The 15,292-nt window shown below is 42.6% G+C and overlaps 1 protein-coding gene across 4 annotated transcripts in view; it reads right to left on the reverse strand.

The window, feature by feature from the left end:
• CNOT6 (CCR4-NOT transcription complex subunit 6) overlaps nt 1–15,014 on the reverse strand; it is a 35,427-nt gene extending 20,413 nt beyond the window's left edge. The window contains exons 1-2 of one of the 4 annotated variants that reach the window (XM_080398432.1): nt 14,846–15,013; nt 12,748–13,071 (exon numbers count right to left, since the gene is read on the reverse strand). The gene's annotated coding sequence lies outside the window, so the exon portion shown is untranslated. Of the gene's footprint in view, nt 1–12,747; nt 13,126–14,845 lie in introns of all 4 variants that reach the window. The other 3 variants (XM_080398431.1, XM_080398433.1, XM_080398430.1) reach the window with 3 other exon arrangements.
• Nucleotides 15,015–15,292: the final 278 nt, after the last annotated feature.

The following is a 15,292-nucleotide window of genomic DNA, read 5'->3' on the forward strand; positions in this document are numbered from 1 at the left end:
AAACTTCAGATAAAGATAACCCGTGCTCATTTACAAACTTCACCAAGTGGGAAAGACTGCTATAAAAGAGAAGAACACAGATTCCTGATACTCCTGCAATGGAGGACGACATCCTAAGCCCTCACCCAATAACTTAACAAAATCTGTACACCATCATAAACATTGTGCCCTGCCACCTTTCATGAGTATGTCACCGTGTCCTTCAAAATCAATCCATTCTACTGCAGGTTCTATGTTCTTCAGCAATGAAACTTCAGAAAGTGATCACCATCACCACCACTGGATTCTCCCTCATATAAACTATAAAGAAAACATTTGCTAATAACTCTGACTATGTATCAGTCCTAGGTTTACTGCAATTCTTAACTTTTCACACAATTCAGCATCCACGAAAAGAATTAACGGTTCACAAAGATCCGCAATTCTTTAAGCCTGCAAAAAGACAGCATTTACTCCAACCCTCATCCTACTCTTTTCAATCTGAAAATATTGTACCCAAAGTATACCCAAAGTAGACCTTTCTATCACTTTCTTCAGCCAGGTGTTTAACACTGAAACATAACTCCATTTCACTCTCTTTCACACCATTCCTGGTAAGTTTACAATAAATGTTTTTTCTTGTCTCTTTTTACCATACCCAATCATGGACTCTGAGAGAGAAATAGCAAAAATTCCTCTCCGAAAAAAACTCCTTCCTTTCAAAAACAACCTCCTTCCAGCTTTCCTGGACATCAACATACTTACAGTGTTTCACTGCAAGGGTGGGAGGGGAAGTAATTCCTGGCTCCATAATAAAGCCCTGTGCCATAACCCTCCCTGTACCATGAGCTAGCTCTCCTCTGTCCCAGGAGAAATACATCTGGGTTTTAGTCAGTTTAAGAGGAAAACCAGCTTATGTAGATTTTAAATAAATAAATAAATTTAAATGTTAAACTTATTTAAAACAAATCCATAAATTTTAAATTTATTTTGAATAAATAAATGAATACTGTACTGACTTGCAAATTAGCTGTATTTTCAAGTTACATAGGACTTCCAATATAAACTCCATTTATCACAAATAAAAGCAATGTTTTTGCACTGCCCTACATATATATAAGAGCTTTTATAGCAAAGATTTCACTATCTTAAGCTATCACATCCAAATACATACAGAAAGGCACAAGCAACAAGCTATAGAACTATTTATATGAAATAAAAGAAATCAAAACAATGCTAGCTCAAATCATGTTTACAAACATATTATAAGCAACACCGCGCAATTATTAAGCGAAACACATTACAACAACCTTATAATACTACCCAAAAACACTCAGTACAGAAGAAGCTGTGCTGGTGAATATCAAGAGCACACCTACCTACCAGGTCTTCTAAGACTTTCTAATTTTTTCATAACCCTGGACAAAGTGAATACATCAGAAAAATGTGTAATTATATAGAGAATGAACAAAGAATAACTGTTAATAAATTAGAGCATCAACCAAACATTATCTGTACACTGAATTTACTGAAAAATGTTTACTCCACCTGCTAAATAAACAACAGAAAACTCTAAAAAACTTTCAGCTAATTATGCACCTTGAATAAAACAAAGCTTTTAGAGCCCACAGGCTTACTTTAATACAACAGCTCTTTTACTAATTTACACTCCTCCCTCCTTTTCCCAATCCCACGACTGGTCAAAACCAGATATCTGCAATGAAAAGAAATTCCCCTTTAAAAAGTGAATTGTGGGTAAAAGGACGAGATTATAAATAGCAGCTGGGTGGAGCTCCTTGAAGAATGAAGGCACTTGAGCACCCAGGGTACTGGAATCACCAAGTGTAACACTTTCTTCTTCAAACTACGCTAATTAAAGGAGATAAGACTGGACTATAACCACCAGAAAGGTAAAAGCTTAACTACTCCCTGCAATTACCTATACAACTAGTACAATAATATATAGCAAAGTAATGTATAAAGCATCTCTTCTGAAATTGCTGTATATAATTATATAAGATCCATGCCATATGGGAATGCTCCAGTTTGTCAGGAAACATTTACCTTCCTTGGTCATTTGATGCTTTCTCTTCCTGCAGCTCCCTGAATTAATAAATATGTTCCAATTTTTCAAGAAACGAAGCAGGTATACTAGAGACAGAAATCTCATTCAGTACAGAAACACGAACGTTCCCCAGAGCACACTCAATCACATGCACTAATTAACAGCTTTGCTGGTACCAGCAGCATATCACTCATCACTACCAAAAGAGGATGACATACTTTTCCAGTGGGTTTTTGTTAATGTGTGCTAAAACAATTATAGAGATTTAGGCATTTGAGGTTTTAACAGTGGATTCTGGTGACCCCATGTTCCCAGTCCATCCATGGCATTGCTCTCCCTCTCATTAAAGTTCCTCCTCTTGGTGGTTTTCCCTCACTGCTGCATCTCACAGTGGATGATTCCCTGCTATTTAGGATTACCAGGAGGAAAAAACAAGCAAACAAAAAAAAACACAAAAAAAACCAGCAGCAAATGCTCAGGAGCCTCCTGGCTCCTGGGACCGGCAGCATCGCTGACATGGGCCACACCAGAACACCAAGGATACTGTCACACCCAGTGTTAGCGCATTGTTATCCATCAGGTAGAGCTGGAGAGTTCTCAGGGTCTGCCAGCAAGGCTAAATTTGGGTCACATTTCACAGGGTATCATAAAACACAAGCACAATACCTTGAATTGCATTTCAAAAAACTTCACAGCATGGAGTAGTTCAAGAAAATCAGCCTCTTTCACAAATCACACTCTCTCCTCCTCTCTCCACCTCTCCGAATCCAAAGCTAGAGCCTGCTGAGCTGCCACAGTCAAACGGAAATGCTGAGGTAAACGTCAGATTAAGAGATACAGTTTTGTCAGACTAAAGCCATTTTCAGTCAGACCCACAAAATGGAGTTGAACGACCTCAGAGCCACTGAGAACTGCAGCTTTAGACTATCGTGACGGTAATTTTCAAAAGAGCTCACACCACCTGTAGCTCTCAGTGGCACGCGCAGTGGAAGCGCCACCGGACGCCAGACTGTCACCACAGGCAGCGAGTCAGTTCGTGAAGGAGAACACCTTTAAGATGTGACATGGATGCCCAGAACACACCCCTGACTATGTACCTTTAATGAAGAGGACGTTTAAATATGTTTGAATGCAAATGAAATGGTTTACTTTCTTGTACCAGGTTATTAAAATCATTATTTAAATAGTTGTAACAACAGAAGAGCTTCAGCATTCAAGAGGAGCGTGGCTGGCCATTCCCAGCCCAGGTCACACAGTCCCAACACAGAATTAACACCCCCCTACCCCAAAGAAACTGAGCTAAGGGGGCCGATGAGGTCCGCAGTGCCGAGGGTCCAACACAGGGAATTAGACAGATCTCGAGCCTTCAGCGCAGGCGTGGGTTTAAGCCCTTGTCTGCACAGAGGGCACTGAGGGAAAGGCAGCGGCCGGGGCGAAGACCCTTCAGGGAAAGGTGCAGGGCGAGGATGATGGGGGTCAGAAAGAGAAGAACACACCTGAAGGCTGTGAAGCCAAGGGAGGGCAACCTGTTAGAAGAGCTGACAAAGTCGGCTAAGACAGCAGGTGGCTGATGGAGCACGGGCCCTGGCTGCACTCAGGAGCACGCCACTGGAGACAGCGCCAGTGCTCGCAGGCTGAGGTGCGCCTGCACCCGCTGCCGCTTGTCTCTCCACGTTAAAGCATCGAGTGCGGTCAGGCGACGAGCAGCCGGGTGAGGTGATGGGTTAGGGAATGCCCTGGATGAGAGACAGCACAGCTGCCGGCAGCAGGTGAGCGGCCGTGCTGGGCTCCGAGGCGCGCTCAGGGCTGCAGCACCGACACCACTAAAGGCCTGTGCCCGGTGCCAGCGGCCTGGCAATGGCGGCGCTGCCTGAAGGCCCAGCCTTTCGGCTGCACCGCTAGCTGCGCGAGACCGAAGAGTCCAGAGCCTTGCCTGACCAGACTTCTGAAATGGTAAGTCTCTTAGGCTATAGCATGTGTAAAGTGGAAGCTGGACTACGAGGCAGTTAATGCTCCAGATGACTGTGTAAACTACCAATAAATAATGCCTCTTGAATGGAGAAAAGATAGTCTGCCTTGAGTGACAGGGCAGGAAAGATGATGTTTTTTTTCCTGTCCTTCCCTTCTGCTGGTTTTATGAAATTGAAACACAGTGGGGAGAAGGCTTGAGACTAAGCAGTAAGTTAAAACGAAACCAAACGAGAAAATACCACAGCATTCTCTGTTTCCTGAAGTGCCTTCTATAATACCACAGATAAACTAATTCTGTTTCAAAACTAAATGTATTAGACAACTCCTATATGCCAAGTACCATCGAACCTTCTTTATGGTATTAGCTTTACTATAAATGCAGATATCAAGTTTGCCCCCAAAGCTCTCCTAGAAACACCAGCTTCTTCCATATCAAAATTGAAATTAGCAAAGAAAACTTAAATTCTAAAACTTTGTAGAAAACAATGAACAAGTGAGAGCAGCATGGGTTAGTGTTCAGACACAATTTTATCTGATCTAATCAACTACTCTGAAATAAGTATTTCAACATTTACTAAGCAGCCCCTACAAATCCCATTTACAAATACACGAGTACCTTTAGAAATGTCTCAAGATCACTATGCATTACAACCCTGCTTCTGAAACCTATTGACACATTCATGACTTGACTTCCCCACCCACCCCTCACTTGATATTACTTATCACTAATAACCTGATATAACCAGGAAATAGCCAGGAGGAGGAAGTAAACAATGCAGCACCACACCTGATCAAATGCAGAATTACCCAAACTTCTTACTTCAAGTAAAAACAGCGAATAAACTACACAAATCTAAATCTAACAAAGTCACAAGTAAGAAGATAACAAGTATATTTTCCACTTATTGATGCAGTACAGTATTACTTGCAAAATAAATTACTTTTACAGTGCTGAAAAGTAGGATAGAAAGCAATCTAGAGTACTTCCTATTAATTATAAACCATTAAGTTGCTCAAAGATTCCATAAGAAAATGATAGCACATATGCGATTCTTTCTTTCTCCAAACCCAAATACTGGAAGCTCATCCCACACCATTTATTTGTAACATTGTGCCTTTAACCATGAAGCTCTTTTCCATGCAATCCAAAGCTTCCTTTGAAAAGGGGTTCCAACGACTCCCCCGACGTGTTAAGTATTTTTTGAACTGACTGACATGTCTTGAATTCAAAGTTAATTTAGGATCCTCCTCACCCCCCGACACTAGCCACTTGCACCGTGGTTTTTCAATGCATGAAGCAGAACTAAGCTGGCCCTGCTGCAGTTCCTTCCTCCCCAGGACTGTGTATTTCCACTTCACTCTTGCATCAGCACTGACTTTTGTCTGATAACAAAAGGAGCTGGTGAAGAGAATTAAACTGCCCAAAAGCTAAGGGGGAGGAGGAAAAAAGATATTTGTGTATTATAACTAGCTTCCTGTATTATTATTCCTGTATAGCACTAATGTATGTGGGGGCTTGCAGCACAGCTGTTTACAGGCCTGAAATTAGGACAACAACATAATTGTCTTTCTGGCCACACCTACCCAAAATCTCTTCTCACGCAGCAGGAAGCAGAATCTTGCTTCCAACTACCCTCACCCATATATCAGTTAAATAGTAACACGGAACAAAGTCTGAAATCCTAACTGAAGGCAAAGTACACTGCTTTTTAGATAACTTAAAGTTGTAGCACTTCTAGCAATGTATAGGCTAATCAGAAATGTTAATCTGTATTTAAAGGGTTAATCTCTACCGTTGAGATTTATCCAAATGAACAGAAATTACTGCTTTAAATTCCAGACAGTGACCCTCTTCAAAGGGAACAGAAGCAGATCTAAAAAATAACTACTATGGAAAAAAAATTAAGGTAATTTCATAGTGTTGTATTTAATTTTTCACTACAAAAATTAAGATTTGCTCATTCCCACTCAAAGACCCACTACCATTCCTTTAAACAAGTGCTTGTCAAAAACGAATCAAGCTTGCTGCTTTCACTTCCAGTCACTGGTGGCCTTTTACTCAGCAAGTACCAAATTTCTACAGAAACCTAGTAACATTTCAGCTTGAAGTACAGGCAAATGAAGCAACAACCCTGTGTAAACAGGCACTGTCCCTGGCCGGGATGACACAGTGCAACATCTGTCTTCTCACAGAAAAGCAACAGCAGCTTGAACAGGCTTATGATAAAGGTCAGTCCCTACAGAATCCACGCACTTGAACTGATGAGTTGAGTCAATGACTGTATTTATCCTCAGTCTATACCATACATGAACAACTAGATAGTCATCTTAATAATGAAAAAGGATGGAGAAAATATTCATAGGGAAGCCAACACGATAAGGAAGTAAGCAAGTACTTAACACATCCCAGATAAACCTCAAGTCTCACATGAAGTAAATTCCATGTACTTCAGCTAAACTCTTATTTAAGATTATTAGGGACCATCCCACCCTCCAGACATAAAACTTAAGCTAGAGAATTAAATGCTTTTTCTGTATGCCTAATGCTGTTTCTACAAAGCTTTCTTAATTTCATGTCAGTGTTATTTCTATCAATGTCTTATTCTACAAATAGATCTTAACACACACCCTCAGTTTTGGATATCCCAACTACTAGCAGGTATACAACATAATATGGAAGAATACCTGCATCCTGCTACCAGATACAGTTTCTGGGTTTATTTTGCTACAATACATAACCATGCAAGTAGATAAACCAAAGTTCAGAAATGCAGGTGTAAGCCACTACCTAAAAGAACACTCTGAAAGAATGAAAGCATCCTCAAAATAGAGGAATCCATACTAAAGCACATCAGAACCAACATTACAAATATTCTGAAGCTGAATAAACAGAAATTTGAGGACTTGCCTATCTATTGAAATACCACTTACATTTAACTTTGTAGGAGTGAACAAGATTGCTCTACTGAAATATACAAACAACAGTGCTGCAAGAAAAACAGATTATTTTTTTTATTGTTTTTTCCTACTAGTATGCTACTTTTAGGTAAATATCATGTCTGTTGTGTAAACATCTATTATTTGTTGTCTAGGGCAAACACTCTCGGCATTTCATTTTTAAAAGGCTGTTGAAGTAATTATTTTTTTTTTGTACAGTAAGTATATAGCATTGAAAAAATAAGACTAGGAAAAATCCGACTGGGAAATTAGCTAAAGGGTAACACCTGAATTTTTCAGAGTACATGCTGTGAATTAAAAATTTCCTTTTACCTAGTCTGGCAATGGATGGCATGTAACAGCTGTGTGCACAGGTAGAACTGTAGCAGCACAGGGGAGCAGCACAAGAATGACTCCTCAAACACTCTGCACCCCAAGAAACTCAACTATAACGTGTTATAGTTATGTGGGAAAGTGTCAAGAACCCTTTAACCTAATTTATAGCTTAATGTTGGAATAATCTAAATTAAAAAAATAAAAATGCTGTTGAGTCAACACAAAGTCAATTGATTCATTCCAAGTGCTTTTTCATTTGGTAGGATCACATTTTAGTGGCTGTTAGCATATTAAGATTTAATGGCTTCATCAGCAAACTAATGCTTCTTCATCATATTTTGAGGACTTCTAAAACCAGAATTTTACACGACTGCCAATACAAAACCACAAGCTACCCTTCCATTTTTTCAGACTTAGATAATGCAGTGGGATGTGAACATGCATTACAACTATGTAATAATAAATACAAGATACTGATTAAGCCAATACACATTAGTTCATGTGAATATATCTGAAACATAACTAATCAGATGAGTTATTTAATTTTGCATATATAAGTTCTACTATGTGACAAATTCTTTAATATTCTTCAAAAAAATCTATAGAACACTAGAAGTTCTGTAAAACCTTTAATTTAGCCTAACTGACTAAAATGAGACATCCCCCCCCCCCCCTGAAATTTAAGAAAAGCAAAACATCACAGTTCCCATCAGCTGGGCCAAAAATGTCAAAGGATGTATTTGCTGTTTTCAAATCAGGGAGACTTGATTAGAATATAGAGCTACACAGCACTCACTTGATCAGGCTTTAAATTTTGTTAAGTAAAAAAATCAGTCAATTCATATTTTTAAGAAGACCATATTATCAAGTCTTGACCTGCAGATATTTCAAATTTAATTAAGATTTCTTTGCTGTTCTTAAACACTTGTTTATAGAAATACAAAAGGGCTAGTTACAAGGTGTGTGGCAGGGCCATTTACCAAACCTCTACTTCTCCTCCTGCCCAACCTGCCACCCCTCCACTCCACTTGCAATTACAATTTGCTACCCGATGAGCAACCTGCAGCCCAATATTTTAATGGTGTAACCCCTTAAACCTTGGAAGCCATGAAAAAGTTATTTACCATTGTTTCACTAGTGTAAAGAAGCAATTTTCACTTCCATGTTCAGTTGCTATAAAGACCAGTTTGGTTTCAAGAGAGAACTCTAAAATGGCCAGAATACCAAAGGTGTAATTCAGCACCGAGGTCCCTGACTGTTCCATCCTCTAGACAGACCTAGAAGATAATCTATTTTGTCTGACTCATGACAAAGAACTCACATTCCCACTCCCTACCCTGCACAACATCTAATGATCAGAAGTACTAGTCCAAGTGTTCTCAGTGTAGCATAGTCCAGATGATTAGAATAGTTCTTAATTATCAACAATTGTCTGTAATTATGCCTATAGTAAAAGGCTGCTGTATACAAAACAAACATTAAAACAAAACCAAATTGCAAGGCAAAGACCGACCTTTAACTGGTATCCCTAGAAACACTCTGGTTAGCTAATGAGTACTATACAACGTTCAGATTTTTTCATTTTCTATTTTAGTGTATTCTGAAATGCCAATACATTAAAAGATCAGTCAGGTTCACTAATTACTTTCAGAATTTACTTGCATTACGTTAAGTATATACTGTATGAATAAGATGGAACCTAAAAGATCAACTTTAAAAGAAAGAGTTTTGCCATAAAACATTTAGCTTCAAGTTTAAAAAATGCAGACAGGCAGTTAAGACCAAGGCTTAAATACTTCACCTACAAATGTCTTCAGAAAGCTAACGAGAATGGTCTTACACTCCAAAACTTTAACACAATACCAATTCTCATTCCACTGGCTGTATTCAGATAATCACATTTGACAATTTAGTTACGATTCTTCATGATACATGAAGAAGAACATTAATCATTGGTTAGAGTAACTACTGCACAATTTCTTATCGTAGTCCAACTCTGTAAGCTATTCTAATACTGGCACATACACCACAACGTTCCTTACCACATTTTCCTTTATGCATCTGCAGAATACTTACCACGTTTCTGTTTTGTGGGTGAAAACATTAAGTCACTGCACAAAACATTATTCTCTTCCTTAGCCTTGCAATAGAACTGAGGAGTAAGAGATAACTTAGCTACTTTAAATGAAGTTTGGACATGAGCTCATTTTCAGCAGAGGTCTGAATGAGAGCTTGAGAAGAGATGTCAGTATCTAAATCCAAAAATCCTTGCCCTCCTAAAAAACAATTTCTAGATATTTAAAAGCTTGTTAATATTAGAGTTGCTAAACTAACTGAAGTTCAGGGTATTACGGAATTTCTTCATGCAGCTCATGCTCTAGCCATTTAGCCACTTCCTGATAGAAGCAACCAGACTATTCATAGATTGTTTTTACTTCAAATTAAACCAACGAGCCTGAGAATGTCGTTTCACAACCATGCTCTTGCACAGCAAAGCCAGCTCAAGATTTCTTTCCTGTCCCCGTGTTCCACTTCATCGCCTCTCTCTGTTGTGTTGATGCAGCTGTTTGTGAGACAACACTCAAAACCAACAACACCCAGCTAAGAAAGTGGGGTTTATTGTTGGTGGTTTAAAAAAAATAAATTAAAAAAAAAAATCACCACTCCAGCCACATCACGGCTTGGTTTTCAGCATTAGTTCCAAAAACGGTTGTACTGATGTAGATTATGGGAAGTTAATGAGCAACCAAAGCAGCAGCTTTCCAAGTTGTGCCAGTGGAGGAAAGTCCTGGCATACTGTACCAGAAGAAACCACAGAGTGATCTAGCCCATTGCTCCCTACACAGAAAGCAACTATGCCATAACTAACAATTACTATATGATCAGTTCTCAGATCTCCAGAGGTGGATCTTTCATGATGTTCCTCAGCAAACCAAGGATTCCTTCCTAGTTTTAATTATTCTTCACAGAGATCACTTGTTTCTAAAAACTCTTGTTCCTGAAAGTACTATTTACAGGTGAGTTGCAATTAAGGCAACACTAAAACTCCTCTATCTTACTTCACAGAACCTTTGCTTTGTCACAAAGCTCTTCTGTTGGGTGGACAATTAAAAGAACATTAAAAAGCATTTATGATCAGAGTTTGGCATAAAACAGCTTAATATTTTTTATTATTTAATCGTTCCAATGCCATCTCCTTGTTCTGACCGGTGATAAAACATGAGCCAGTGCACGCCCAGACCTAGTAGTGCTTTACATTACTCTCAAGCCTGTCTTTGTAGGTGTCAGTTCAATGTGGGTTTTGTTCCAAAAAGCACATGAAAGGATCTGTCTCTGAAGCACAGCTGGTGCTTATTGTTTTTTTTCTGATTCCTGACTCTGCAAACTGATCTATACAGAGATACTTTTGTGGAACACCATTTAGGTCAGGTCACCTTGCAGGATCCACACCTCACTCTTCAATATAATCCAAAATAGCTCAAGCAGTAAAACTGCACGGATTATTTGTAACATGCAGTATACTAAATTATGGTATACTTTATGGTCTTTTACCTACTGCAAGATGCTGTACCCTAATGACATAAGCTATCAGTCACATGGCTTCAGTGTGTTCTAGAAATCCCCTGTCTTCAAACTGAAACTATGCTATTGCCTTGCTAAGGAAAGGGGGAAGCTCCAAGAGCTGAAGGAGGCTTTGGAGATACTGGTATTATAAAACGGTGTAGAAACTTTAGGATGGTCTTCAGGGAGGAAGCCGCTGCATTTGCAGAATAAAGGTCGCATATAAGGCACATGAACTGAGACACACAAGACAGCCATCAAAATGTCCAGGCTGGGATCACAACATCCAGATGGCAGCCTCCATAGCATACCTAACAGCTTTCCCAGTCTAAAAAAGAATTAAAAAATCAATATCTTCCTGCAGAGCTCCATTATAGCATAAATCAGAATACTAACAGCAAGTATTTTAGTTCTAAAGTAAACAACTATGTATATATTTTCTGCTTCTAGGCCCTCCTTGATTCTTTCACTTAAAAAAAAGCCCTCTGAGGCATTAACAAAAGGATTCATGTTGCAGTCTTACAAAAGAAAAAATTGAGTTGTTGCCAAATTTATTTTTTTTTAAATAAACACCATCTTGGAAGTGTAATTAGCAGCTCAAAAGTACATGTTAAGCATTTAAACAGCTTTTTCTATGGGACCTGCCAAAGCATTTGTAAACTCTTCAGGACTTCAACTGCAGAAATTGCTCAATGCAGAAATTGCGAGTGCAGGTCCCCAAGCTTATGCCAAGCTTCCCTGTTGAGTGGACTTCTACAACCCAATTTAAATGTAGAAACATGAATTATATTACTTAATACAATGCTAATAATCTTGCAGGATATAGTACAATAATGGCACTTCCAAATGTGAAGCACCAACACTGAAGAAGGAATACAAAATAGATGAAAACCTGCAGTGACTCAGTTTGAGCAATTTGTGTTTAACGCTTTCAAAATTACACCATGAAGAAGTCTAAATTTAGACTGAATTCAGTAATGTCAGTAAAGTATTTTGACACTGAAAGTAGTGTAAAATCTCAACATACGGAATAAAAAAAAAACTAGATACGTTGTATGCAACAGGGCAAGCGTCACCCTCTGTCTCATGCAACTAGGACTAAAATCTAGAGGTAGGGTCTGTTGAAATTATTCTCATGGGGTTTTAAGGTCAGTAGTAGTTTTTTTCAAGCTCATCATACACAATTTTAACCTCTGAATACTACATATTTCTCCTAGCAAAAAAAACCCCCAAAAGGCTATGGAAGAAGTGACAATTCCTGTATATTCCTTCAATCCTGAAAGGCATCTTCATTCATAAAGATACCATCTGTGTACAATCTTCACTTAATGCGGTGCTGTTTGGGCCAGGGTACATATGTAATGGTATATACACATACACACATGTACAGCCAAAATTACGTGACAAAAAATGAAAGTAATTTAAAACTCAACAGACTGTTAGCAAACAGAACAGACGCCTCTGCAGCAAGGACCGCCTGCTCTAACAGGCGCTGCACAACTGGAAGAAGGAATTCTGGTTCACTGCCTGGCCTCCTAGGCACGGTGATAATCCAAATCCGACGACACACTGCACTACAAACAAAAATACCTAGCTTTTTGGTGATAGATTAACAGGACCAATTTTATTTACACTGCCGTGCTTTTAAAAACAGATGGTTATGTTCATCTGTTGGGAAAGGATTTTGAGTCTTCTCAATCCTGGGAGCACTTGACCCCATTTTAAAGAGTGGTTTCCATCAAGAACATTGCACTGGCTTAGAAGAATGTCCTCCTCTACTATCTAGCCAAGCCTGATCTTTAATGATTTTTACCTTGAAAGGCACCATGCTCATTCAGTTTGTGACCCTTCATAACATGCTTTCAAGTCTTCACATATAAAATATCAGAAGTATTTACCTGCCCATGCAGTATTACAGTCTCATCTATCTTTATATTTCAGTTCTTCCTCTAAAATTCAAGCAAAGTAAACAGCCTGAACACATCAAGACTGTATTCAGAGTTCAACTTCAAAATGCAAACAGAAAAGAGATGCATGGTAGTATCCTTTTTATAAATGGACTGATCCAAGCGATTCAGGTGAAAAGTGCACTAAGAGTTAATCCAAACGCGAAGGGTTCCATTTCAGTAATAGCATGAATAAACCCCCACAGAAGGCTTCATAGCTAGCAGCAAACTCCAGAGTCCAGACGAACCAGCAGGAAGAACAGAGGGCGGATAATCCTGTAAAATTACCCCAGTGGAAATGTTGATAAATTCCCAATTACGAGACCTGCTCTAGAATGAAAAAAAAAAAATGCAAGATACAATACAATTACCAGTCAACACTTGCACATCTCTGTATTTAAGCCAGACAAATACCACAGCTATTTCTTAATCCCTCGAATTTTGAATTAGTTACCCATTGTGGCAAAATCTAGATTAGAAAAATAAACCCCAGAAATCAAATGAAAAACCAGAAGACCTGTAGCTCTAAGTTACAAGGCAAATAGTCACCTGTAAAGTTTTATTTTCAGTAATACAATTTTCCATTGCAGTTGTGAAAACACAGATATCAGTATTTTAAAAAAAAAAAAAGAAATAACCACAAGAAAACCTGTTTTATTGTACTTGTTCTGAATATATTTCTGATGTTATACAAGGCAAAGTAGGTCTCATAAGGATTTTTAATGTTTGGGGTAAACTGCTGGTAAAATAAGTGTTTGCAATATACATACGTGAAGACAGGTGTGTACGTACCTACTTCTCTAAGACCTGACCCTAGGCTTGAAATAAAATTCCGTAAAACTTGACAGGAGAAAAGCTGCCCCGTAAGCACCCCGGCAGATCCCGGGAGCCCGGAGGCTCGGACCCGGCCCACCCCCACCCGAGGGGTTCGCACTGCGGGCCTTTCGCCCCCTGTACACCTGCCCGAGCCCAACAAACGCCACAAAATACCCCCCGTCCCCATGAGCTCTGCTGTGGAGTCACCGCCGCTCGGGCGGCCGCCCCGGGCCCGGCTGCGGGGGGGTGCGGGGGTGACGGTGCCGCCGCCCGCCGCCGCTCCCCTCTGTTTATCCCTGCATGCGTCCGTCCCGCGGCCTCACGTGCCGGCGCGCGGCCCGCCTCCCGCGCTTCCCCATTGGCTGCCGGGGCTGGCAGTCACGGCCCACGCCTGCCTCGCCGTTTCCCTCCGCCGGAACGAGCGAGGGCCGCTCCGCGCCCCGGTGCCAGCGAGGCCGCGGCTGCCGCTGCCGGCGGGGCGGGCGGCTCCTTCCGGAGCAGCAGCGGCGCTGCGCTGACAGGCAGCGCTGCCGGCCCGCCGTGGGGCGCAGCGGCCGCCGGGGAGCCAGCGGCGCGGGGAAGCCGTGCGCGGAGGGTGGACGGGCCATTACCAGATTGATGTCATTTCCCTCTGCCTTTGTTTAATTATTTTAAACTCAATTGCACAGCGAGAAAAAAAAAAAACAACATGGAAAAAAAAAACAACCAAAAAAAACTTCAGGCTTCCAGATGCCATTATACTAATTTCTCTTAATTGCCTTCCCGATGCAAATGAAGCCGGGCTCCCTGCGAGGCGCCGCCCGGCCCGGCTCCCTCCCGCACACCGGGCGGGCGCCCGCTGCCCCCGGCCGGGCAAGTTCCCCACGGCGGAGCCGCCGCTCCCCGCCCGAGCGCGGCCGTTCCCCGCCCGCCGCCCCGGAGCGCGCTGCCCCCCCTCCCCCCCGGCCGGCCCCGCAGCACCAACCGCCCGGGGCCCTGGCTCCCCCCGGCGCCACCGCTCCCCCGGTAGCCCGCTCCCCCCCAGGGGGGCCTCGCCCCCCCCGTGACACCCCCAACCGACACGACGCGGGGAGCCCCCCCGCCAAACTCCGAGGCTTCGCCCCCCCCGGCCGTAATAACGGCGCTCCCCTCCCCCCGCAGTGCCGCCCCCCCCGCCGGGTCCTGCCCCCCCGGGCGAGAGCCCCCCCTCCAGGCGAGGCGCCGCGGCCGCCCCCCGCGACGGGGCCGCCCCTACCTGTGGCTGCAGCATCCCCGTCCCCCCGCCGCCCTCGCTCCGCCGCCTGCCTGGCTCTTTGTTTCCTGCCGCGGGCCGGACGGGAGAGCAGCTCCCCCCCGCCTCCTCCTCACACTCATTGAAAGCAAACAAGCATCATGGCGGCGCTGGCGGCAGCGGCTGCGGGCGGGCCGGCCCTCCTCCTCCTCCTCCTCCTCCTCCTCCTCCTCCTCCTCCCTCCTCCTCGCCCTCCGCCCCGCCTGCCCAGGCCGCCCGCGCTCCGCGCAGGCTCCGCGGCCGCGGAGGGGAACGCGGGGCGGGGGGGACGGGGGACACAGGAGGCTGGGGCGAACCCGGGGGTACCCGCTGCGGGGGCAGCGCCGGGGCCGGGGGCCGAGGAGGGGAGGAGGCGGCGGAAAAGTGGATGAAAGTACCGTGTGGGCCGGGGCGTGATGCGGGGAGTGGGCG

This window comes from Falco punctatus, assembly GCF_963210335.1.
Source record: "Falco punctatus genome assembly, chromosome: 8".
Classification (NCBI taxonomy): Eukaryota; Metazoa; Chordata; class Aves; order Falconiformes; family Falconidae; genus Falco; species Falco punctatus.